This window comes from Macrotis lagotis, chromosome 3, assembly GCF_037893015.1.
Source record: "Macrotis lagotis isolate mMagLag1 chromosome 3, bilby.v1.9.chrom.fasta, whole genome shotgun sequence".
Taxonomy (NCBI): Eukaryota; Metazoa; Chordata; class Mammalia; order Peramelemorphia; family Peramelidae; genus Macrotis; species Macrotis lagotis.
Genome location: NC_133660.1, coordinates 222,581,727 through 222,608,019, shown reverse-complemented (window position 1 = coordinate 222,608,019; position 26,293 = coordinate 222,581,727). Strand labels below are relative to the sequence as shown.

The following is a 26,293-nucleotide window of genomic DNA, read 5'->3' as shown; positions in this document are numbered from 1 at the left end:
GCCATCCTATATGATAAATAGTATTGCTGTTTTTTTTAAAGAAAGGAAAAAATAAGCCTGATACATTGACAAAGTCCAAAAACATGTGCAATGTCTAACACCTGTGGACCTCCCAGCTCTACTTAGGGGCAAGTTGGGGAGATCTTGTCATATCTCTTCATTCAACTTTTACTTGATCTTTATAAGTTTGTTTTATTTATTTTGATATGTCAATTTTTTCCATTTACATTGTTGAAGTTACTGTGTATATTGTTAGCTTGACTTGCCTAGTATATATTGTTTTAGATAGATAGATAGACAGATAGACAGACAGACAGACAGATAGATAGATAGATGGGTGCATAGATTAGATAGAAAGAAAGAAATCTCATCTTTCCAGGAACACTGTAAACTTGAATTAATAAATGCACACACATAAACACACACACACACACACACACACACACACACACACACACACAGTACTCTGAATTCCCTTTAGAATCCAATGAAGTATTTTGTATATAGTAGTAGTTTAGTAAATAAATGATTTCAATTGTAAAATATAATATAATAGAGATATGAGTTAACTTCATTATTCCACAAATATTTAGCAGGCACAGGTAAGGTATTGTGGGCTCCCATTTTGCATCAGAGAGAGTCTGGCAGAACAGGTAGGAAGCTGCTTCAGAAGCAGAACGACTTCTGCCCAAGGCCCACTCCTAACATCTAATAGTTTATGTGACCTGGGCAGCTGAACTCACCTCTCAGACCCTGAGGTTGCTCTCTAAGGCTCTCGTTATAGCGCAGTGGCAGGCAGACACTTGCATGAAAAGAGGACCTTTCTTCACTTGTTCTTGTTCAGTCATTTTTCAGTTGTGTTAGACTTTTTGAAACCCATTTGGGTTTTCTTGGCAAAGATCCTGGAGTGATTACCATTTCCTTCTCCAGCTCATTTTTAGATATGAGGAAATGGAAGTAAATAGGGTTAAGTGACCTACTCAGGATCACACAGTTATGAAGTATCTGAAGCACTCCTAAAGACCAGTCTTCCTGACTCCAGGCCTGGCACTATAGTCACTGTGACACTGAGGTTCTCTATACCAGACAAATAACACCTCTCAATACTCTTTTCAGCTCTCCTCCAAAATTACAAATGAAGAAACAAGTTCAGAGTAATTAAATGCTTTATGCAAGATATCACAGCTAGTAAGTGGCAGTGTTTTGATGACAAAAAAGAATAAACACATATGAAACAATCAAGAAACAATTTGAGAAAGCAAGCAATTAAATGTAGGAGCGTATGGTATTGAGTGTCATAAGGGTTCAGAGAAGGGAGAGCCTCATCAAAGCTGAGGGAATGGGAAGGTTTCCTAGGAGTAAGAGCACTGGGCTTGGGCTTGACTTCTGTTTGCTCTTATGCCATTCTTCAAGCCCTATGTCTAAAAGCTGCTCTGGTTCTCATATCAAGACCAACTGCTCTTTCTGGCAAATAAGCCCTCAGAGGGATGCTCTACATGAATATGTCATCAAACCTTGTACTGTGCACGAGATCAGTATGGCAGGAGATCCTAAGGGCTTAGGAGATGACCATGGCAGAAAGATTATCTACACTTGATATCTGGAGGCCAGTTCTAGTTCTGACAATGCTACTAACTACTAACACTGGGTAATTTTAGATGGATTATGACCTCTCTGGACCTGTTTGCTCATGTTTAAAATGAAGGAATGAGATAAGATAGTTTTCCTCCAACTCTCTCAGCTGCAGCATTCTCTAGAAATACATCCCTCAGAACACTCTGTCCTTAAAGTAATTGTATCTAATATGCCACCTCAAAGAAGAGGCAGAAAATAGATAAAAGTTTGGTTGCCTCAGGACTTTTCTGCTCTTCCTAATGCAGAATCTCAGAGCTGGAAAAGACTTCCAATACCATATAATTCAAACCCTTCATTTTATGAGGAAAAATGGAGGTCCAGAAAAAGGAAATGATTCATCCAAATTTACATATTTGATTTAAAGTCCATGCTAAAACTCTGAGGTACCACCTCACACCTCTCAGACTGACCAATATAACCAGAAAGGACAATGATCAATGTTGGAAGGGATGTGGGAAATCTGGGACACTAATACATTGTTGGTGGAGCTGTGAACTCATCCAACTTTTCTGGAGAGAAATTTGGAATTATGCCCAAAGGGCAACAAAAACATGCATACCTTCTGATCTGGCAATACCATAACTGGGTCTATACACTGAAGAGATGATGGAAAAGGGTTAAAAACATCACTTGTACAAAAATATTCATAGCAGCCCTGTTTGTGGTGGCAAGAATTGGGAATTGAGTGAATGTCTATCAATTGGGAATAACTTAACAAACTCTGGTAAATGTATGTCATGGAACACTATTGTTCTATTAGAAACCAGGAGGGAAGGAGCAGCTAGCTGGTGTAGAGGATAGAGCACTGGCCCTGGAGTCAGGAGTACCTGAGTTCAAATCTGGCCTCAGACACTTAATAATTTCCTAGCTGTGTGGCCTTGGGCAAGCCACTTAACCCCATTTGCCTTGCAAAAATCTAAAAAACAAAACAAAACAAAACAAGAGGGATGGGAATTCAGGGAAGCCTGGAGGGATTTGCATGAACTGATGCTGAGTAAGATGAGCAGAACCAGAAAAACATTGTACAACCTAACAGCAACATGGGGGTGATGATCAGCCATGATGGACATATAACGATCAGGTACAGTTTTGGGCTATCTGCAATGGAGAATGCCATCTGTATCCTGGGAAAGAATTGTGGAGTTTGAACAAAGACCAAAGACTATTACCTTTAATTTAGGAAAAAAAAAACTGGGGGGGGGGGGGAAGCGCGGAGCTAAGATGGTGGTGTGAAGGCAGCATTTCCTGGGAACTCCTTCCCCCCAGACTCCAAAAACCAGTAAATGATGACTCTAGGCAAAATTTAGAGGGGCAGAATACACAGAAAGACTAAGTTATACATCTCAGTCCAAGATAACTTAGAAGTTCCGCGGGAAAGGTGTGTTTCACCAGGACTGGGGGTTGGAAAAAAGCCATAGCCACAACGCAACCCAGCCCAGCCCAGAGATCACCAGCAACAGCTTGAAGGGGGTAGTAAGAGAACTCTGCTACACCAGAATGAGTGTGGAGTGAGGAGCAGTGGATGCAGAACCTGCAGTGAGAATCTGGAGAAAGCAGCCTGAACCCCCAGAGATGGTAAGGGGTCAGGGAAGACTGCAGAGATTTCTCTGCTCTCCCTCAGGGTAGGACTCTGCTGTTTGCCTACACTCAGATCCAGGTTGTAGTTTGGGCTTCCATACTAAGATAGCAGGATCTTCCTTATAGCAAAAACCCCAAAGCCTTGGAGGTGCTGTAAATTAGTCTTGGGCTGAGGAAATGAATAAACAACAGAAAAAGAAGAATCTGACCATAGAGAATTACTTTAGTCCCATGGAAGATCAAAACACAAACTCAGATGATGACAAAATCGAAGCTTCCGTATCTGAAATCTCCAAGAGAAATAGAAAATGGGCTCAGACTATGAATGAGCTCAAAAAAGACTTTGAAAAGCAACTAAGGGAGATGGAGGAAAAATTGGGAGGAGAAATGAGAGCCATGCAGAAAAATCATGAAAACCAAATCAACAGCTTGGTGAAAGATCTACAAAAAATACTGAAGAAAATAATATGTCAAAAACCAGTTTAGGCCTAATGGAACAAACAAAACAAAAGGTAAATGAGGAGAAGAATGCCTTAAAAAGCAGAAGTGGCCAGCTGGAAAAGGAGATTAAAAAGCTCTCTGAAGAAAATAACTCCTTCAAAATGAAAAATGGAACTAAAGGAAGCTGATAACTTTGCAAGAAATCAGGAAGAAATAAAACTCTTCCAAAAAAGCCAAAAATTAGAAGAAAATGTGAAATATCTCATTGGAAAAACAACCAACCTTGAAAACAGATCCAGAAGAAATAATTTAAAAATTATTGGGCTATCTGAAAGCCACGACCAGGAGAAGCACCTAGACTTCATTTTTCAAAAAATACAGCAAAATTTCCCTGAGATCCTAGAAGCTGAGGGTAAAATAGAAATTGAAAAAATTCACCAGTCACCTCCTGAAAGAAATCCCAAAAGAAAAACTTCCAGGAATATTAAAGCCAAATTCCAAAACTCCCAAATCAAAGAGAAAATTCTAAAAGCTTCCAGAAACAAACAATTCAACTACCGAGGCTCCATAGTCAGGATTACACAGGATCTGGCCGCATGTACATTAAGGGCTTATAGGGACTGGAATATGATAGTCCAGAAGGCAAAAGATCTTGGTTTACAAAAAAAAAAAAGATCTTGGTTTACAACTGAGAATCAACTACCCAGCAAAACTTGAACATTCTCTTCCAGGGGAAAAGATGGACTTTCAATGGAACAGGGGACTTTCACACTTTCCTACTGAAACAACTGGAGCTGAATAAAAAGTTTGATCTCCAAGTACAAGATTCTGGTGAACCATAGAGGGGGTGGAAGAGAAGGACTAACTACGAGGAACTTAATGATATTGAACTATTTGTATTCCTGCATGGGAAGAAGATATTGATAACTCATATGAACTTTCTCATTTATAAGAGCTGTTAGGAGGACATAACATGACATAGGAAAGAGCAGAATATAATGGTAAAATATAGTAAAAAGATGGAGTCAGTGGGTGAAAAAGGGAAATACTGGGAGGAAGGAAAAGGAGATGAAGAAACAGCTAAGAAATTTCACATTAAGAGTCAAGAAAAAGCTTTTTCAATGGAGTGGAAAGGGGGAAGGCAAGGGGGAATAAGTGAGCCTTCATTCTCATCAGAAATGGTTCAGAGAGGAAATAACATACACTTAATAGGGTGAGGAAATCTATCTTACCCTAGGGAAAAATAAGAAGAAAGGGACAGGATAAGGGGGAATGGGGGGAGGGAAGGGGGGAATAGGTGATAGAAGAGAGGGAAGATTGAGGGAGAGGGTACTCAGATTCACCACTTTTGGACAGGGCCAGGATGAAAGGAGAAAGAGAATAAAACAAACAAGAATGGGAAGAAATAGAGTGGAGGTTCAGCTAGTAATAGCAACTGTGGGAAAAATAATGAAGCAATTTTTCTGGTTGACTTATGATAAAGAAAGCAACTCACCCAAGAGACAGAGCCGTTGGAATCTGAACACAGACTGAAGTACATTTCTTTTCTCCCTATTCTTGAGTTTTCTCATCTTCTTGGGGAGGGAGGCTTTATGTTTACTCTTATGTTTAGTCTTATAACATGTTCAATTTACGTCAATGTATAGGAGGGAAACAATGTAAAGACTATCAGACAGCCTTCGGGGGGGGGGAGGGAAAGTAGGGTGGCGGAAAAATTGTAAAATTCAAAACCTTACAAAAAATGATAGGTACATATTGTATATAATCGAAAACCAATAAACTGTTAAAAATGTTTTAAAAAAAGAAAAAAGAAAAAACTTGTTATCTTATTATGTAATTTTGCTATCATTTATACTTTATTTTTCTTCCTCAAGGATATGATTTCTCTCTCATCACATTCAATTTGGATCAGTGTATACCATGGAAACAATGTATAGACTGACAAATTATCTTCTGTGGGGGGGGTAGGGGGAGCGAAGCAAGATAAGGGGAAAATTGTAAAAATTGAAAAATTGTAAACTCAAAATAAATAAAATCTTAGAAAAAAAAAGTCCATGCTAAGCCTAGACTTTATTTTAATGGATTCGAGTGGTTTCTAAATTTTATATAGCAAAGTCTTCCCCCTCATTTTTAAAATTAAAAAGTCATGACTTTCATTCTTCATAAAACAATTTGTGTGAATAATTTTTTCGCTTGTTATCCAGAAAAAATGAAAATTTGATTACAAATATATTTAACTTCAAGTTCATATACTTTGTATTTATATATAATAAGCAGCACACTAACAAAGCCATGAGTCTATGCTGATGGAAAATCAGATCTGCATTAAGATACAAGTGGGGAGGCTAGGTGGTGTGGTGGATTGAAGCACAGGCCCTGGAGTCAGGAGTACCTGAGTTCAAATTTGGCCTCAGACACTAAATAATTACCTAGCTGTGTGGCCTTGGGCAAGCCACTTAACCCCATTGCCTAACAAAAACCTAAAAAAAAAAGATACAAGTGCTGACTCAAGTTTGAACTTACTTGTGCATGTGACATTAAATAATCATAGTCGGTTTGAGTGAATTTGCCATATTAGTATCACTTCCACTGATTTTGATTTGAACTTTTATTTTTATTGGAAAAGTGAATGTTTTTATACAGGATTCTTATCTAAAAATATCAAATAAGTTTGATGATTGCTTTGACACCCCACTATTACCACTCATCCTTAAACCAAGTCCAAGAAATTTTCTATTTAGTATCATGGTAGCCTGAGGGACAGGAAAGGGAGGTAGGTGATTTACTGCAATTTGTATATTTGAGGCAGCCAATGTCAGGCATATCAAACCACTACACCACCTTGACCACCATCTGCCCTTGACCCCAAAAGTTTCCATAGACATTGTCTCTTTATTAGGGCAGGGGCTCCTCTTAGCACAATGCTTTGAATATGTGTTTCCTGATTGATTTACCATGTGACTCCAAAATAAGACAAAACTCTGAAGACAAATCTCTATTTTTTTATGAATGAAGTAAATATATTGTGGAACATCTGCTAGTTATTAAGTTATGGTAGAAATATTTTTCTCATGCCTTTATCTGATATTTAAATGCAGCACATGTGTTGTGGTGACACATGTGAGTCTCCTTTAGATGGTATTGTAAATACTTAACTGGGGGCAAATGTAGGAAATCAAACTAGCTCCCTGTCAGATTCAGATGATGTCACTGATTGTACAAAAAAGGAGTTCTTTTTTGCAGATAGAACAGTAAATCAAATCACAGTGAGAGTAGGGCACAGTGACCTTTAGTGGCTCTCCATTCTCTTTAGGACAAAAGACAAATTCCTTAGCCTGACATTCAAGCCTAATGCCATCTCATTCCATACTACATTTTCAGCTTGATTTTACACTACTTCAGCCTCTCATTCCATCTTGTCCATCTCTAACCTATGCCTTTTTACAGGCTCTCCCTGATGCCTAGAAAACTCTCCCACCTCATTTCAACCTATTGAGATTTTGCTCTTTCTTTGAGTGTCCATACAGGCACAATTTCCTGCAGGAAGCTTTTAATTTTGTTCAAATTTTATTCAACAGCTCAAATTTTGTTAGTGCATGCTGCCTAGATCTTGCCTTTATTTTTTTTTTTACTTTTTTTTTGTTTTTTAGGTTTTTGCAAGGCAATGGGGTTAAGTGGCTTGCCCAAGGCCACACAGCTAGGTAATTATTAAGTGTCTGAGGCCAGATCTGAACTCAGGTACTCCTGACTCCAGGGCCAGTGCTCTATCCACTGTGCGCCACCTAGTCGCCCCTTGCCTTTACTTTTGTATCTTCATTTTCAACCTTCCTTTTCAAAGAGAACCAATGACATTATGGGATGATATCTTGACTTGAATGTGGAGTGGATTTAATTGAGGCAGAGCTGTTGAAAGTCATCAGCCTCACTCTTGTCTTACAGAGTCATCAAAGTACAGTGGCAAAGCAAATCAAGATGACTGGTGTTGGCCCAAGATGCAGTGGATGACCTTGGTATCACCAATGTGTGGCCAAACTCCAAGGTCTCCATAGTGCCTGCTTCTATTGCCTTCAAGCTGTTGGAACAGATTGTTCTCATCAGCCCATCTACTGGAGTGGACAACCTCTTAACACATTGATGGATTTGAGGTCTGTTGATTACCTTCATACTTGATTAGCCTGTCCACTGAGGTGGTTTACAGGATTTGGCCTCTGTACATGCTACAGCTTCTTGGAGCCACAGCAATACCTTATATTACTTATTTGTGTATATGTCTTGACTATATTATTTTTATATCTTTATCTCCAGTGATACATCTTACAAATAGTAGGAATACATACTAAAACAAATTGAAAGATATGGAAAAATTAACATTCAGCACTGGATATTGTTAAGACAATTAAATTATCATTGTTTTGCTTCAGGTAAATAGTTCTATCTTTAAATTAGTTTTGCCTTTTATCGCATACAAAATATTTCATTGAAAGTTTTGTTTTCAGCTCAATTTGACAGGCATTTACAATATATCTATCCTTAGGCAAGGACATATAGGGGAGGCCAAAGAAGATAAGACATAGATAATAAGTGTCCCATTGGTATCAGGCCTATCTCAAAATCACTCCAAATACTAAAATTCTTAGACTTCATGAGCTCTTTATGTCAGACTGACTTAATCTAGCTTGGGCATTGTATACTAATGTTACAAAATTGTCATTTTATGAGAGGACCTTTGACAAATAGGTTATGATATTTCCTTCAAATTATCCTCTGACATATTTTGGCCATATCTAATCTGATTCCTTCTTTTTTCTTTGCTCTTCTTCTCTGCATCCTTTTATTTTCACCTTATCTATTCAAGAGATAGCATAACATGGGGAGGGCTAGTCTTGGAATCAGGGGATCTGGGTTCAAGACCTATGTCTATGCATGGAAGTTAGGTGACCATGAGTGAGTCAAATAACTTTTCTTTTTTATTTTTGGAAAAATTAATTTATTTTGAGTCTTATAATTTTCTCCCAATCTTGCTTCCCTCCCCCCACCCCCCACAGAAGGCAGTTTGTTAGTCTTTATATCATTCCCATACTATGCATCGATCTAAGTTGAATGTGATGAGCGAGAAATCATATCCTTAAGGAAGAAACATATAGTAATGAGATATAGCAGAATTACATAATAAGACAATTTAAAAAAATTAAATTAAAGATATGTAGAAAGTCTTTGGTCTATGTTCAGACTTCACAATTCTTTCTCAGGATATACAGATGGCATTCTCCAACACAGATATCCCAAAATAGTGTCTGATTGTTGCCCTGTTGGTATGAGCAAATTCATTGATCTAACCTCATCACTCCCATTGTTGCTTTTAGGGTGTACAATGTTTTTCTGGTTCTACTCATCTTGCTCAACATCAGTTTGTGCAAATGCTTCCAACCTTCCCTGATTTCCCATCCCTCCTGGTTTCTAATAGAACAATAGTGTTCCATGACATACATATACCACAATTTGTTAAGCCATTCCCCAATTGATGGACATTCCCCCAGTTTCCATTTCTTTGCCACCACATACAGAGCTGCTATGAACATTTTTGTACAAGTGATGTTTTTACTCTTTTTCATAATCTTTTCAGGGTATAGACCTAGTAGAGGTATTGCTGGATCAAAGGGTATGCACATTTTTGTTATCTTGTAGGCATAATTCCAAATTGCTCTCCAGAAAGGTTGGATGAGTTCACAGTTCCAACAACAATGTATTAGTGTTCCAGATTTCCCACATACCTTTTAACATTGATCACTGTCCTTTCTGGTCATGTTGACCAGTCTGAGAGGTGTGAGGTAGTACCTCAGAGATGTTTTAATTTGCATTTCTCTAATAATTAGTGATTTGGAGCAATTTTTCATATGACTATGGAGTGCTTTGATTTCCTCATCTGTAAATTGCCTTTGCATATCCTTTGACCATTTGTCAATTGGGGAATAGCTTGTCTTTTTTTAAAATTTGACTCAATTCTCTATATATTTTAGAGATGAATCCTTCATCAGAAACACTAGTCGTGAAAATAATTTCACAATTTACTACATTTCTTTTTATCTTAGTTATAGTGGTTTTGTCTGTGCAAAAGCTTTTTAATTTAATATAATCAAAATTATCTAGTTTATTTTTAATGGTGTTCTCCATCTCTTCCTTGGTCATAAATTGCTTCCCTTTCCATAGAGTCACACAACTTTTCAGCCAGTAGGTACTAATATTCTAAGACTATCAGTTGGAGATAAGTTGCTGATCTGTGGTTCTGGAGAGAGTTTCTGTATGAGGAGTTACACTGATGTAACTACTGATTCAGATTCTGACTCAGCCCCACCATTCTAAGAACTTTTCTAAATAAACTGGAACCACCATATTTGGAATTTTAAGTGTTAAGATTTAGGGTAGGAATTAGTGGTAGGGTTCCTGATGTGTCCTTCATTATGAGGAGGCACTTTCAAGAGGATTTTTTAAAAATTTTATTTATTTAAGGCAATAGGATTAAGTGACTTACTCTAGGTCATACAGCTAGGTAATTATTAAGTGTCTGAGGTCAAATTTGAACTCAGGTCCTCCTGACTCCAGCGCCAGTGCTCTATCCACTGTTGCCCAGAGGAAGCACTTTCTGTGATTAGAAAGTTCTAATTAGGAATTCTTTCCCTAGAATGAATTGAAATCTGACTTCTTTTGACTTAAGAAATTACCTTAGAAATGGAAAGCACTTTGCTGTTCTCAAAACTCTATATCTTCTGCTGATCCACACAATAATCTTTCTACAAAAGTGCTATACTCTGCATTTTATAGACAGAGAAATAGTGAGTCAACACATTTAATTAAAACTGCCAAATTTTAATGTCCAAATGTTTAAATTGTCCAAAGTTTAATGAATCCCAGATTTACATTATATAAATCCCAGCACCAAAGAAACCAACCATTGGAAGCCATTTCAGAGAATACTCTATAGATTACTTGAGAATACTCTCTAAAATGTGCTGAGAAGTGATCATTTAGGACAGTTCTTCTTTGAAGTCCTGCAGTTAGAAAGAACCCATCATCTTCTGAGCCCTGACATTCCACTTTATTGTACCTCTTAATTTTTAGGAATCTTTATACATCAGGCTAAAACCTGCCGCTCTGAAACTTTTACCATCTAGTTCCCTCTCTTTTTGAAGAGAAAGAAAATTCTAGAGCTGGAGACGACAAGTATAAGAATAACTAACATTTATTTATCACATACGACGTTTGGGGCACTGCAATGAGCATTTTATAACTCTTACCTCTTTCAATCTCATTCATCTCCCTCGTGACGGTTCTCGAGGTCTATGATGTACCTTCTATTTTATTTTCTAAGTTGAACATTTTAAATTCCTTCAATTTATTGTCCTATGGCATAATGTCTAGGCCCTTCTCCATGAAATGCTTTGCTAAAATCTAAGTGTACTACATCGATTGCATTCCCTTGCTCTACCAGTCATTATCTTGTCAATAAAAGCAAGCAGGTTAATTTGGCACAACCTGTTCATGATGAAATCATTTTGCTTTTTCATGATCGTGGTGTTCCTTTTTAAATGTGTATAAATCATTCCTTTAATGAGTTCTAAAGTTTTGTCCCATATTTCAATTTACTGACCTATTATATCCTCATTCCACTTTCTTCCCTTTTTGGAAAACTAGGACCTATGTTCTCCCACTCTGAAGCACCTCAACTATTTTCTGTCTTTCAAAGATCAACATTATCTGTCTCAGGGAGAGAAAGCCCTTCAGGCTGGATTGTTTAAGTCTGCCATCACTATATATCATACTTCGAGGTCAGATTTAGAATCTGATTCCTGAAATCCTTATTTCACAGATTTACACAACTTGAGTTGGAAAGAACCTCAGTAGTCATTGAATTCAACTGATATATGAAAAGAATCTCACCTATAACATACTAAGGAAGTGGTCTTTTTAACATCTACTTGGAGATCTACTAGGAGAATTAATTCTGTGGTCAGTTCAAGTAGTCACACACATCACTCTGCGATGATACTGCTTTTGTTTCTCCCTGGGAAATCAAGCATCCAGTTCCCAGCCATCTCTCTTCATGTGTGAATTCACAGAATTCTTCCCAGGTTTCTCTGAAATTGTAATTTCTTATGGCACTATAGAATTCTATTTCTTCTATACACAATAATTTGTTCAGCTGTACCCCAATTGATGGTACCCAGTTTCCAGTTCTTTTCCACATTAAAAAAAGCTAAGGGCCAGCTAGGTGGCACAATGGATAAAGCACCAGTCCTGGAGTCAGGAAGACTGAGTTCAAATCCAGCCTCAGAAATTTAATACTTACTTAGCTGTGTAATCTTGGGCAAGTCACTTAACCCAATTGCCTTGTAATACCCCCTCAAAGAAAAAAAGCTGCTAAAATGTATTTATACATATGATTTCTTTTCCTCTTTATTTGATTGTTTTGTATTCATAGTATAGGTTTAGTAATTATAATGCTTGGTCTAAGAGTATGCAGTTTAGTTTTCATGAATTGTTGCAGTCAAAGAAATATATCACTTCATGGCCAGTAGTCTGGTGATAAGTCTTTGTGCAATGAGATCCCTAGACGACAGATACAGATATTATACTCAGAATCTTTCCAGCTTGCTAGAATTTGTCAGAGACTTCAAGAGCCCACTTCATCTGCATGCTTCTCATAATGGGGTATCAAAGGGCTGCTAGAACTGTATAAAATGTATAATCATCATTGCTACTACTAAGGGAACTTCACAAGGCTTCCAAGCTACTCTTCCTTTTCACATCTCCGTATAGAGATAAGACACTAAACAAACAATAACTGAAAAATTATGGAAGAGTATAAATAGAAATTTAGCTTCTAAGCAAAATAGAAAATTAATAAGAGTGAATCATATGCAAAATAGGTAAAAAGGAAAGGGGCAAAAGTATACTTGAAGTTAAAACATATAGAAGCAATTATTTCTTCCTCAAATTTATCTCAATGTGACAAAATGACTAAAAGTCACAAAACCAATTTTAAAATAATTAATCACAAAATTAATTATTCTAGTGTCACTGAGAAAAAATGTCACTAGATTAAGTGTAGTATTAAGAAATATCTTTCCCACTTCAGGTTAATGTTACCTTTATCTCTAGAATATTCAACAATCTCAATGTGACCAGATCTCTCTCTCTCTCTCTCTCTCTCTCTCTCTCTCTCTCTCTCTCTCTCTCACACTCACACACACACACACACACACACACACACACACAACTAACAAACAAGGATTTTATATTCAAATAATGCCTTTCCTGATTCCCAGGTGAAAGTGATTCCTCAGGAGATGGTATGGGATAGAAGGAACCCAGAAGAAATCTGTAAGATGAGGAAAAATTGACTGACAAGGGTGATAGAGAAACTCAGGGCAGAAACAAACTTTGGGAGATTGGAAGGGCCATTTAACAGAGGGGAAGGATGAATCAAACCTGAAAAGATTCTCATCTTTAGAGTTCTAAATTGTGATTCTAGCTCTCATGATAAGCACCACAAAACTTACCCAGGATAAACCGTGTGAAGGGGACAAAAAAACCCAAGAAAATTAGTTGGGTAGAAGACAGATCTAGGATCTTAGAACTACTAAGATACTACCCCATTAAGAACCCCTTGTACACAGTCTCCAGAGCAATGGAAGAAGCTACTGGTTATGTTTCCAACAGGGGAGGGAGCTTGGAAGAACTGGACAAGGAAAGAGCACATTTGGAATGCTACTACAGGATGTAGAGATGAAGAAAAGCTACCAACTGATAGCTATTTTAACTAATTATTCTTGCAAACTAAATTGAAGCTCAGTTGTTTCTGTCTCCTAAGGTAGAAGTACTGTTAAATATTCTTTAAATTTTAGCACCTTGGGAAAAAGTCCTAGTTGTCTTGCTATAATTATGCCCTTTTTTGCTCATCTTTGATATGAATTATTGTAAAATACAAGAACATATATGACCAGAAAAGGAATTAGTCAATGGTGCAAACCAATAAGAATGGGAAACAAAAGACAGGTCAAGTGACAGAGGATCTGAGAATGCTTCCCACAGTTAAGTGTCATAGAAAATCAATGCGAGAAGAGGAGAAAGGAAGCTATTCCCCTTTTCAGAGATAACAGTCAAAGCAATCACTGCTTTATTATTTCATGGAATGAGCAATTCTGTTTGGGAACTGAAAGGTCTTGAGAGATTACACAGTGGCAGTCTGAGAAGAGATTGTAAGCATGTGGAAAAACTCTGAAAAGATCCCAAACAATAATCACAGTTTGAATCACTGAAATGAAAATTGTGATTATAATCATTAATATTCTATAAATGAAATAGAAAAAGGTCCATTGGCCTAAGAATGAAATCCTCCTCAACCTGAGGAGGCTCTGCCACCTCCATACTTGGGTTGGCCAACTCTAGGGGAAATTTTTTCATATCTGGTACTTGAAGAGGATCCGGTTGAGCCTGATGCTATTCACTTCTTTGATGTGTTCTCAGGAATGATCTTGCTTCAGCTACCAAAAAACTTCAAGACAAAACTAGCAGGAGCAATCCAAGCAGGCAATGTAGGTCGAGTGACTTCTTTTTGACATATCCAGGATGGACCTGACCCACATCCAAATGGGGACAATCTTTATTTGAAAATGTGTTTCCTAATGGGAGTCAGTGTTGGAAAATCTTATCTAATTTGGTCCAATGGAACCCAAACTTGGTCATTCATGATGTAAAATATCTGAAGTCATTTGGAATAATTCATGATTTCTACACCCAGTTTATTTACTTTAAGTTTGAGATATTGATAGTTATAAGCATTAAAACAATTTCATTTGAAAGAAACTACACGTTCACCTTCTGTTGGCTCCAGGAGAAGAAGGAGGGATTTGACCTTTGATTTTATCACATTTCTATGTGTCAGTAGGTTCTCAGATGCCATAATGCAGAAAGTTATATGAATGTGTACTTGACTTTTGTTACTCATCAATGGCTTTCTCCCTAGGAATCTCATAGAGCTCTTTGTTCCTCTTCAATACATGTATCCTGTAATGCTATTTATTACAATTATCTGTTTCTCTTATCCTCAGATTAAATCAAATTTTAACTGAATGTTAGAAAAATTAGCATTAACTTCAATCACAGTGAAGAGGCCATTCAATTAAAGGGATTGGTAGATTTAAAAAAAATTCTGCATTTCTAAATGCAGATCTAAAAGAAATCAAAGTTTGTGATTATCTTATATTTGTTGTTAATTGTTGGAATGCAAGTATAAAACTGGAAGCAGGTGGTACAAGTTTCCTAGGTCTTGAGTTTAAATCCTGTCTCAGATCCCTTTGTGACCCAAGTCACCTAACCTCCCTAGTCCTCTATTTCTTCATCTGTAAATCAGACCAAATGGTCTTTAGGGTCCCTTCCAACTCTTGCATTATGATATTATGAACTTTATATATTTATCTTTTATTATCTTTTTATTCTCTTTATTCTCTTTAAATTTCATTTTACTAGATTTGGTCTATCTTTCTAGTTAGCCTGTTGAAATATTTTGGAATCCTTTGTGTTGTCATTTAACAGATTAGTTGTCCTTTCCAGTGTCATATCAATTGCAAATCTGATTTTAAAATTTCTTTGCTACAGTGGCTTTTATTGTTGTGACGTTTGGCAATATATGGTTCCAAAACACAGAAAAGACAGAAGGCACAGATTCCTTAAATTCTTCTCTCAGGTCCACAGCAAACAACACTGAGATTAAATTACATTTTAGAATGGAATGTGAACTTTTGCTTTCTGGTACATCTGTTAAGCTTAAGAAGTTTGGGGGCTTTATAATATATCTTTCTTAACAGAGCCAAAGTTGCAGTTAATTACCATCATGACACTGTAAATATTAGGAGGGAGGTTCCTAACATCACTTTGGAAGGTTAAATTATAGACCCTAAGTGTTTACTGGGAAGATCTATTTTTGCATATGCTGCTGGCAGTCATTGACATTACTCAGGTAATGTGGGTTGTGTTTTTTTTTAACCACCCAACACAATAAAATCCAAGCACTGCTTGCTTTTTGAAGTTCTCCACCAAGGACCCCCTCCTCTATTTCACAAATTCTATTTTCTTTACTCCCAAAAACAGATGATCAGTAACTATACATTTGCTCACTTTCTCTGACCTTGATTTAATTCTGTTTATACATGTCATCAACCCCATATGGAACAATCTTCTCACATCGCCCTGCTAAGTCATATGTCACTTCCTTCAAAAGTGAGGAAAAACACCTCCTGGAAGCCTTCCATGACAAAATATACTCTGATTTTCAAGAATTTAATACTTTCCCTGATATTTTTCCATATTCCTAAATAAAGAAAATACTTTGAGGACACAGAGTCAGGTAATCTGTTCCTCATTGTGATATACAATCCTAATTTACCACTACTCTGCATAGATGGACAAAGACAAACTGATAACCTACCAAGGGTAGGTCATCTGAAAACACACAGAGATTCATAGATAAGCAATCCTTTTGGTTCTGGAATTCTCAGAAATTATTAAAATTAAAATCACTCACAGAGGAAAGATTGCCATGAAGGCAGAAGCTTTCCTAATTCAGTGATCTTGATCCTATCTGCTATAAACAAAGTACAACTTAATGGTCCTTGGATTGATCTTGCAAACTTATTTCAGAACACATCTGAAACAGAATTCATCTTTTTCCCCCAAACTTTCTCCTCTACCAAACTTTATTATTTCTATTTAATGCACCACTATTTTCTCAGTCTCCTATGTTTATAACATTTGTGTTATATTTGATTCCTCACCTGAAGTATCTAATCCTTGGCTATTACCAGCAGGATAAAATGTAGTCTTCTGTTTGGCATTTAAAGCTCCTCCTTATCTGTCTTCTTCCTTTCTTTCCAGTATTGTTACTATTTATTGTTTTCCACATACACATAATCCAGTTATAACTATAATTTACCTGATAGGTACATTGGACAGATGGATGCTAAGTGCTACCTGAGATCTGAGCAGTGTAGTAATTACAGACAAGAAATAAGGCTTCCTGAAAGAGGTGGCATTTGAGATGAGCTTTGAAGGAAAGGCAGGAATATAACAAACAATAGGGGGAGGGAAACATTTCAGACATAGGAAACCATGTCAGCAGAAACATGGTAGTGTGAGAGCACAGGGTAATATAGGAACATGGGACTGTAGCGTCGGAAGGATCTTTGAAGTTACAAAATCCGGCTCCTTCATATTACAAATCAGAAACATGAGTCACTGAAGAAGGAAAGTGACTTGTCCTAACATCACAAATCTAATAAGTAGTAGTCAGGACTTGAATCTAGGTCTTCTCATTTCACAAAGATACTCATGATACACTTTATCAGTGTCACTGAAACAAATAGAACCCAATCAATTAGTTTCATTAAAATAACAAATATACCTTATGACTCTCCAGTGAAGGAATATTAGATTTATGTTCTAGTATGTTGTAGCTAGGACTGGGTTCACATCAGAATGGGACTGGACAGAATTACTAGGCCTGGGAATCCATTAGATCAGAGAAGAGCAATCAATATTATTGAAGGTCTGATCATGGCATCCTAGAATCTCAGTTTTTTTTTTTTAGGTTTTTTTTGCAAGGCAAACGGGGTTAAGTGGCTTGCCCAAGGCCACACAGCTAGGCAATTATTAAGTGTCTGAGACCGGATTTGAACCCAGGTACTCCTGACTCCAAGGCCGGTGCTTTATCCACTACGCCACCTAGCCGCCCCTAGAATCTCAGTTTTTGAAGGGTCCTAAGATACTACAGGAAACCATTTCAAGTACAGTGATTATCCACAATTCTCTATAAGATCACTGGGGATAGGAAATTCACTACCATTCCTGCTTTGGTTAAAAAAGTTTTTCCTTATAAACTCAGATCTATCTCTGCAACTACATTCATTGTAAGCAAATCTAATCCCTCTTCCATTTGACATATTTTCAAATACATAAACCTATATCTGTCAACATTTTTGTTAGTGATTTGGCTGAAGGCATGGTTATCAAATTTTCACATAAGGAGAAAGGGGAAGTGAGAAGAACTGGGAGATCATTAAGCACAGTAACAGTAATGTAATGATGATCAACTGTGAAAGTCTTGGCTACTCTGATCAATACAATGAAAAATTAGGCATTCATCTAAAAAAAGGTCTAGACCTTCTATACCAGCAAAATCTTGCACTCATTTGCCATGATTCTAGCTTCTATACCTGTGTTCTTTTGACAATTCAATCATCCCAATAATTCACATTTGTGTAGGGCTTCACAATTCATATAGTATTTTCAGGGGGGCTGGTGATGATAATAGCTCATATTCCTATAGTGCTTTGCAAAGTGTTCTCTATACAATGGTATGAAAAGAAGTAAGAAGAAGGTAGTATATTCTTGTTTCTATTTTAGGCAGGATTCTTTGCCACAGTTTTTTTTTTCTGTAACACTATGGTCTACCAATAATCTCCATGAACTTGGAAGAATAAAAACCGCAGGTGACTTAAAGGGAAAAAGAATATAATGCAGGCCAAGAGGCTGACGATGGACTAGGATAAGCCATGTACATGAGAAGAAGCCTGAAAGATAACATCAAGAACTCACAACCAGAATAGGTGATGTACCAACCATAGGATAAAACTAAGGGCAGCCTGATTATTATGCTGCTGTTTAAGGAATGTCAAAAATCACCAAAGAATGCTTCCATTTGGGGGAAGGAGGGGAAGCAGATTCTCCTTGGAGTATTTGTGGAATGATTTGGACAAAAATTTCCCAGAATGAGAAAGCACAAACAATATGTGAACACATGTGAATGCATGGAGAAAATAATGAAGAAATCACAGATGCATTGAAGTATTGTTGTTTTTATTTACAGATGAGGAAACTGACAGTGAGAGAGACTTGACATTTGACTACTCTCTATGGTTAGTAAATGGCAGAGTTGAGATTTGAACCCAGCTCTCTTGATGCCAAGTTCTGTACTCTTTCCACTGCCCCACACTGCATTTTGATTTTTACTTTCTTTTTTTTATGCCAAAGAGGAAATGTTAATAAAATAACCAGTAGTATTTATAGAGGGCATTAAGTTTTGTAAAGTGCTATATGAATATTATTTCCTTTTATCTTCACTGTAATCCTGGAAAGTAAGTGGTGATATCATCCTAATTTTATAGAAGAGGAAACTGGGGCACAGAGATATTAAGGGATTTGCCCAGGTAACAAAGTAAGTTTCTGAGATAGGATCTGAACTCACTACTTCCTAATCCTAAATACAATGCTCTATCTACTGCACCAACTAGCTGCCTTCTAATAAGATTGCATCAAAGAAATAGAACCAGGAGCAATGGGTGGCAATTGTAAGAAGATAAATTTATATTGCTGGCATGAAAAACTTCTAAATAGTGCTATTCAAAAATAGAACAGACTAACTCAGGATGGGTGGGTTCTTCCTTCTTGGAGGTTTGCAAATAGAAGTTGAACAATCAGATGTCATATATATATTATATCAGAGATCCTGTTGGTTGTTTTAAGTTAGACTAGATGACTGCTGAGTTCCCTTTCAACTCTTTTTTTTTCTGAGTCTATGATCCTTCTGGTGATCCAAAAGACAGAGAAAAAATGAGTGTCCCCAACATACCTGAGTTCTGCCTCAGCCAGATTAAATTATGAATGGGGAACTTTTAACTAAATAAACAAAATGAAGTAAAATAGGCATTTTACATTTTAAAACTAAGTCATTATGTAGCCTTTAGGAATCCTTCTGTAAGGATTAGTGACTATCTTTGAGTTTGATACTAGTCACAGAGCAAGAAGAAGGCTGCATTTCAAAATCCAAGTTCAATACATTAAACTTGGACAAGTTTCTTCACCTTGCAATGTGTTCCCTTATCTGAACAATTTGCCTGTATAGTGATGGAAATCTTGTAAGGATAACATGAAAGAAAGAATGAAAATATTGCAAACTGTAAAGTGCTTTCTATGTCACAAATGGTGATTGAATCACCTGGTTGATACAAGGTATATTAAACAATACTGAACTCTAGTGATTTTTTAAAATTTTTCTTGCCAGTTATCTTGCTGCTATAACAAGAATTTATTTTGTGCTCACTATTTATCAGGTATTATGCTGGATATTTTATTTTATAAATATTTTCTCATTTGATCCTCACAACAACCCTGGGAGGTTGGTGCTATTATTATCCACATTTTATAGCTGAGGAAACTGAGGAAGACAGAGGCTAAGTGACTTATCTGTTGGGCCTCACAGCAAGTAAGTAACTCTTGGTTCTCTATATTGTGCCACTTAGACTGTCTACTAATGATTTACAGATGTGTTATTTATTTATTAAACACTTACTAATCATCAGGCACTGTACTAAGTCCTAGGAATACAAATACAAGGGGGGAAAGGTAATTCTTATTTTATAGGAGCTTGGATTCTAATGGAGAAGAAAACAGGGGGTTCACAGAGAAAAGGAGGGAAAGTAGAAAAACCCAAAGTCAGAAGTGGAGCCAGGGGAAAAGAATCATCTTTTTTTTTTTTTTTTTTTTTGCAAGGCAAATGGGGTTAAGTGGCTTGCCCAAGGCCACACAGCTAGGTAATTATTAAGTGTCTGAAACTAGATTTGAACCCAGGTATTCCTGACTCCAAGGACGGTGCTTTATCTACTACGCCACCTAGCTGCCCCAAGAATCATCTTCTTAACACACTTTCTGCCCTCTTGCCTTTCCTTCGGTAGCTCAACCTTGACTTTTATTACCTGTCAAACCCTGGTCAAGTCACTCACTTCTCTGGACCTCAGTTTCCTCATGTGTAAAATGAGACAGTTGCATTAGAAACAATATTGAAATAGAAGGAATTGAAAACAAAGAAACAGTGTAAATAATAAAGAATATAATGTAAACCAGCATACTAGTGTATGAGTAAAAAAAGTTAAAGAAACTGAAAAAAAGAACTTCACATTTAGGCACAAATACATTCAAGGTACAAATATGTAATAATAAAAATACCTGATGGCTGTATAATACTTCCAAGTACTTTTCATTTGGTCAGATCTTTTTGCTGTTATAACATCTAAACAAGGAAGTTTGCTTATGGTTGGGGACTTGTTCCCAAATAGCCATTTGTTCTTTAAATCTTTTTTTTTTTTTGTCATGTCATAGAACACAATTTAAAAGCACTATTTTGAAAAAATTCTCTTCCTGAAGATACTGAACTTTTTTTTAAATATTAGAAACAACAATTTATTCAAACTCTTCTATTTTTCCTCTTCCTATTACTTTACAATAATATATAGTATATTATATAACCAATATCACACAAATCTTGAAACCAACTCAGTAGTTTAACATGTATTTTTTTTTAGGTTTTTGTAAGGCAAATGGGGTTAAGTGGCTTGCCTAAGGCCACACAGCTAGGTAATTATTAAGTGTCGGAGACCGGATTTGAACCCAGGTACTCCTGACTCCAGGGCTGATGCTTTAGCCACTACACCACCTAGTCGCCCTTAACATGTCTTTTAAAAATAGCATCACTGGAATTTTCATTCTTACAATAAAAAATATCAAATAAAAATTTTGGGGAAAGGGGTAAAGTGCAAAACAGAAATTTATATTTCATATTACTGTTCTTTTGAAAACCTCACAAATAAAACAAATGAACAAGGAACAAATAAAGGTATACAATGTGTACTATAAAAACACTTGCTTTCAAATCTTGAAAGATGATCTTTTCTGGATTTTTCAGTTTATCTTTCAAGTTCTGCTTCTAGAATCCCCCCCCCCCCCCAGATATCTGCATCCATAAGGGTACATGCTTTTTTCTGACAGGCTAATAGGAGAGCAAATGTTGCTGTATCTGCCACTCAGCCATTCATGTTTTACCTTACTCTTCCAGTAGTGCCTCAGTAGTGTTACCCTCCATGAATATCCATTTCTTCCATCACCATCTATCTCTTTTTGACATAGAGTTCTCATAGTCAAACAGTGGTGCTTTCATAGGTAGTCACAATTCTTGATTGTTTGATTCCAGTTCTTACAAGTTGTAGCCCGGCCTAAATTTTGAATGTCAAGTTGGCTAAAAATTTTAAAAGTGACTTCTGGAGGTAATATTTCAACAAAATTATCTCCATTTTCTTTCTTTTTCTTATTAGGACAAAAAGAGTTCAGTTCTTTACCAGGAATAGGTGAATAACTATTTCTCTTGGAGATTTTTCTGCATAATTTGATGTTTTGGTAAATCTGTTTCCTAGGTGACTCTTTTTATAATTTATGTTTTTATTCACAAACTATGAGCATTAATTTTCTTACCTGGTGGGGCTCAGGCAATCATTACGCCACCCCCTCCCCACAGTTTTAACCACTGTTTAATTCCTCTGGAATTCAAATCCAACCCCATGGTTCCAACTTGCTCTAGATTTCTACTTTCTAACCACTTTTTAAATTACAACATCTTTGAAAATAGTCACCTTGTTAGAAGACTACCAATTCACTACTACATTAAATCACAGTGACAGATATTTCAATAAAGTTTTTAAAAAGGCTCTAATTGCAATCTAAAGGTAGGAAAGAAGTTAACATTCATTAAAATATACTTATCATAGAAACAGACCAAAACATTCATTTAATATGTAAGGGTCATGATAACCATTAGTTGAACAGCGGTTAGGAAACGTGACCATGTACTTTTTTTTTTGAAGGGGAGATTGAAACTAGTTTCTTATATTATTAGTTATAATTCTTTCTGGAAACATGATTATGGTGAACTTCATGAATAATTAAAATGCTCATAAGGAAGAACTGATTTGATGAATCATTATCCCATTGAGTTCTAACAAATCTGCCATTTGAAAAATCTAATACCGTGGTGCCAAATATAGAATTATGTGAACCATGAAGTGGCCTCATTATATCTTGAGTGTTTATGGGATTTAGAGATATAGTTCTATATCTTAATGTGTCTTAAGTCCTTTGTTACAAAGTGCTCTGTTCTCAATGGTAACAATAATGGAATCATTCCATTTAGATCTGATCTCTCTTCTATTTAAGGAAGATGGAAGTATGATACACTGATAGATAGCATATCACTCACCATTTTGAATTTATATTCTTGTAGCCTTTGTATATATTGTTCTTTCAACACTGCTTTCTTCATTCTAAATCAATTCATACAAATTTTCATGTTTCTCTGAATTCTTCATATTTATCAATACTTGAGATGTCATATCATTCAATTATATTTATGTACATTAATTTACTTAAGTCAATCACTGACAATTTATTTTGTTTCTAGTTTTTTAGAACATACATTCTTTAAAGGAAATTTTCTCCATCGGACCACATCTTTATGACTAAAAATATTGATAAGTATAATAAAGAATAAAGATCTTATAGTGTTTGTTGATTTTGAAAGAACATTTTGGTATACCTAGAGAATCCCCCCAAAATCATCTAAAAATCTACTAGAAATAATTAGCAACTTCAGCAAAGTGGCAGAATATAAAATTAACCCTCATAAATCCTCAACATTTCTATATATGACTAGCAAGATACAGCAGAAAGAACTAGAAAGAGAAATCCCATTCAAAATCCAGAAAAAGTTTCATCTTTCAATATAAAATACCTGGGAGTCTATCTACCAAGGCAGACTTAGAAACTTTTTGTAAACAATTTAAATAACTGGGCAAACATCAACTGCTCATGGATAGGTCGAGTTAATATAATAAAACTAAACTACCTATTGAGTGCCCTACCAATCAAAATTCCAAAAAATTACTTTAATGAGTTAGAAAAAGTTGCAAGTAAATCCATATGTAGAAATAAAAAGTCAAGAATTTCTAGGGATTCAATGAAAAACAAAAAGCAAAAGAAGATGGCTTAGCTCTACCAGATCTAAAATTACAATATAAAGCATCAGTCATCAAAACTGTCTGGTATTGGCTAAGAAATAGAGTGGTGGATCAGTGGAATAGACTAGATGCAAAAGCAGGAAACGATTATAGTAATCTGCTGTTTGATAAACCCAAAGACTCCAGCTATTGATATTACAAACTCTCTCTCTTCAATAAAAAACTGCTGGGAAAATTGGAAGTTAGTATGGAAGAAACTTAGATTAGATCAACACCTCACACCCTATACCAAGATAAGATCCAAATGGATACAGGATTTAGACATAAAAAACAATATTATAAGCAAGCTGGAAGATCAAAGAGTAGTTTATCTGTCAGATTTATGGAAAGGTAAGCAGTTTATGACCAAGGAAGAGATGGAGAACATCATTAAAAACAATCTAGATAATTTTGATTACATTAAATTAAAAAGCTTTTGCACAGATAAAATCACTGCAACCAAGATCAAAAGAAATGTAGTAAATTGGGAAACAATTTTTACAACTAGAATTTCTGACAAAGGACTCATTTCTAAAATATACAGAGAACTGAGTCAAATTTTCAAAAAAAAAACAAGCCATTCCACAATTGACAAATGGTCAAAGGATATGCAAAGGCAATTTACAGATGAGGAAAATGAAAGTGATCCATAGTTATATGAAAAATTGCTCCAAATCATTACTTACCAGAGAAATGTAAATTAAAAGCATCTTTGAGGTACCACCTCACACCTCTCAGACTGGTCAATATGACCAGAAAGGACAATGATCAATGTTGGAAGGGATGTGGGAAATCTAGGACACTAATACATTGTGGGTTTTTTTTTTTGTTGTTTTTTTTAGTTTTTGCAAGGCAATGGAGTTAAGTAGCTTGCCCAAGGCCACATGGCTAGGTAATTATTAAGTATCTGAGGCCGGATTTGAACTCAGGTACTCCTGACTCCAGGGCCTGTGCTCTATCTACTACACCACCTAGCCGCCCCTAACACTAATACATTGTTGGTGGAGCTGTGAACTCATCCAACCTTTCTGGAGAGAAATTTGGAATTACACCCAAAGGGCAACAAAAATGAGCATACCCTTTGACCCAGCAATACCACTACTGGGTCTATACCCTGAAGAGATGATGAAAAAGGGTAAAAACATCACTTGTATAAAATATTCATAGTGGCCATATTTGTGATGACAAAGAATTGGAAATTGGGTAAATGTCCTTCAATTGGGGAAATGGCTTAAATTGTGGTATATGTATGTCATGGAACACTATTGTTCTATCAGAAACCAGGAGGGATGGGAATTCAGGGAAGCCTGGAGGGATTTGCATGAACTGATGCTGAGCGAGATGAGTAGAACCAGAAGAGTACTGTATACCCTAACAGCAACATGGGGGTGATGATCAACCTTGATGGACGCATTCATTCCATCAGTGCAACAACCAGGGACAATTTTGAGGTATCTGCAATGGAGAATACCATCTGTATCCAGAGAAAGAATCATGGAGTTTGAAGAAAGACCAAAAACTATTACCTTTAATTTAGAAAAAAAAATCTGTTATCTTATTAATGTAATTCTGCTATCTCTTATACTATATTTTTCTTCCTTAAGGATATGATTTCTTGCTCGGGGACCTATCCCGAGCCTTCGCCTGGATAGCATACCGTTGCCCGGTCTTCGGACGCACGGACCCTCCTTTGGAGAAGGAGGGCAGTAACTGGACAGAGCACCCGGTTGCAGTCTAACAAGCAGGTCTTTATTGCTTACATTGCAGCGAAAAATGGCTCTGGTCTTCCCCAGCCCTGACCCTTTATAGTCCTCTGCTCCTCCCCCAGCTCCTCCCGTTCCTCCCTCGTGGGCGGAGCCACCCCTGGTCCTGGGCGTTCCCAGCACATGTGGGCGGGTTCACACCCCCAGGCGGCTCCTAGCCCATAGGTGGCCAGGGCCCGGGGCTGGGCCCGGGGCTGGGCCCGGGGCTGGGCCCGGGGCTGGGCCCGGAGCTGGGTCCATGACAATTTCTCACCACATTCAACTTGGATCAATGTATATCATGGAAACGTTGTAAAGACTAACAGACTGCCTTTTGGGGGGGGAGGGGGGGGAAGGAAGATTGGGAGAAAAATTGTAAAACTCAAAATAAATGAAATATTAAAAAAAAATCAGCAACAAAAAAGAATTACAGCCTGTCCATGGGAATGTTGATTAAAGTAAAGCAGTGAGCCTGTATAGAAAGAAAGACAAGGATAGGGGTAGCTTCCTACTGCATTAAAATAAAATTTGTATCAAAAAGGAAAAAACTAAAAGAAAAGAAAACAGAACATTTTATTTGGTAGAGCAAAATTCAGCCTTTAAAGAGGAGAAGGGGGGGCAGCTAGGTGGCACCAGCCTTGGAGTTCAAATCTGGTCTCAGACATTTAATAATTACCTAGCCGTGTGGCCTTGGGCAAGCCACTTAACCCCATTGCCTTGAAAAATCTAAAAAAACGAAACAATAAAGAAGAGAAGAGGAATCTTTTGCTTGTGCATCAAAATCATAGAAAACTCTATAAAAATGATTACCCAAATAATCTTATCCAATAATCTGCTGACTAGTGATAACAATCAAGCTGCTAAAAAGGGAACTATCTGTTTTATGAAGGCATATGTTAGGTTCACAGAGAATGTCTTTCATAAAGTTCAAACAAAAGAAAATTTTGTATTAATGTTTTTCTTCAA

The 26,293-nt window shown here is 36.7% G+C and overlaps 1 protein-coding gene and 1 pseudogene across 6 annotated transcripts in view; both read right to left on the bottom strand.

The window, feature by feature from the left end:
* The window catches only part of POLN (DNA polymerase nu), a 349,980-nt gene that overhangs the window by 109,214 nt on the left and 214,473 nt on the right, over nt 1-26,293 (bottom strand). The gene's annotated exons all lie outside the window — the stretch shown is intronic.
* Nucleotides 21,447-25,473, bottom strand: LOC141517161 (F-box only protein 48 pseudogene; annotated as a pseudogene).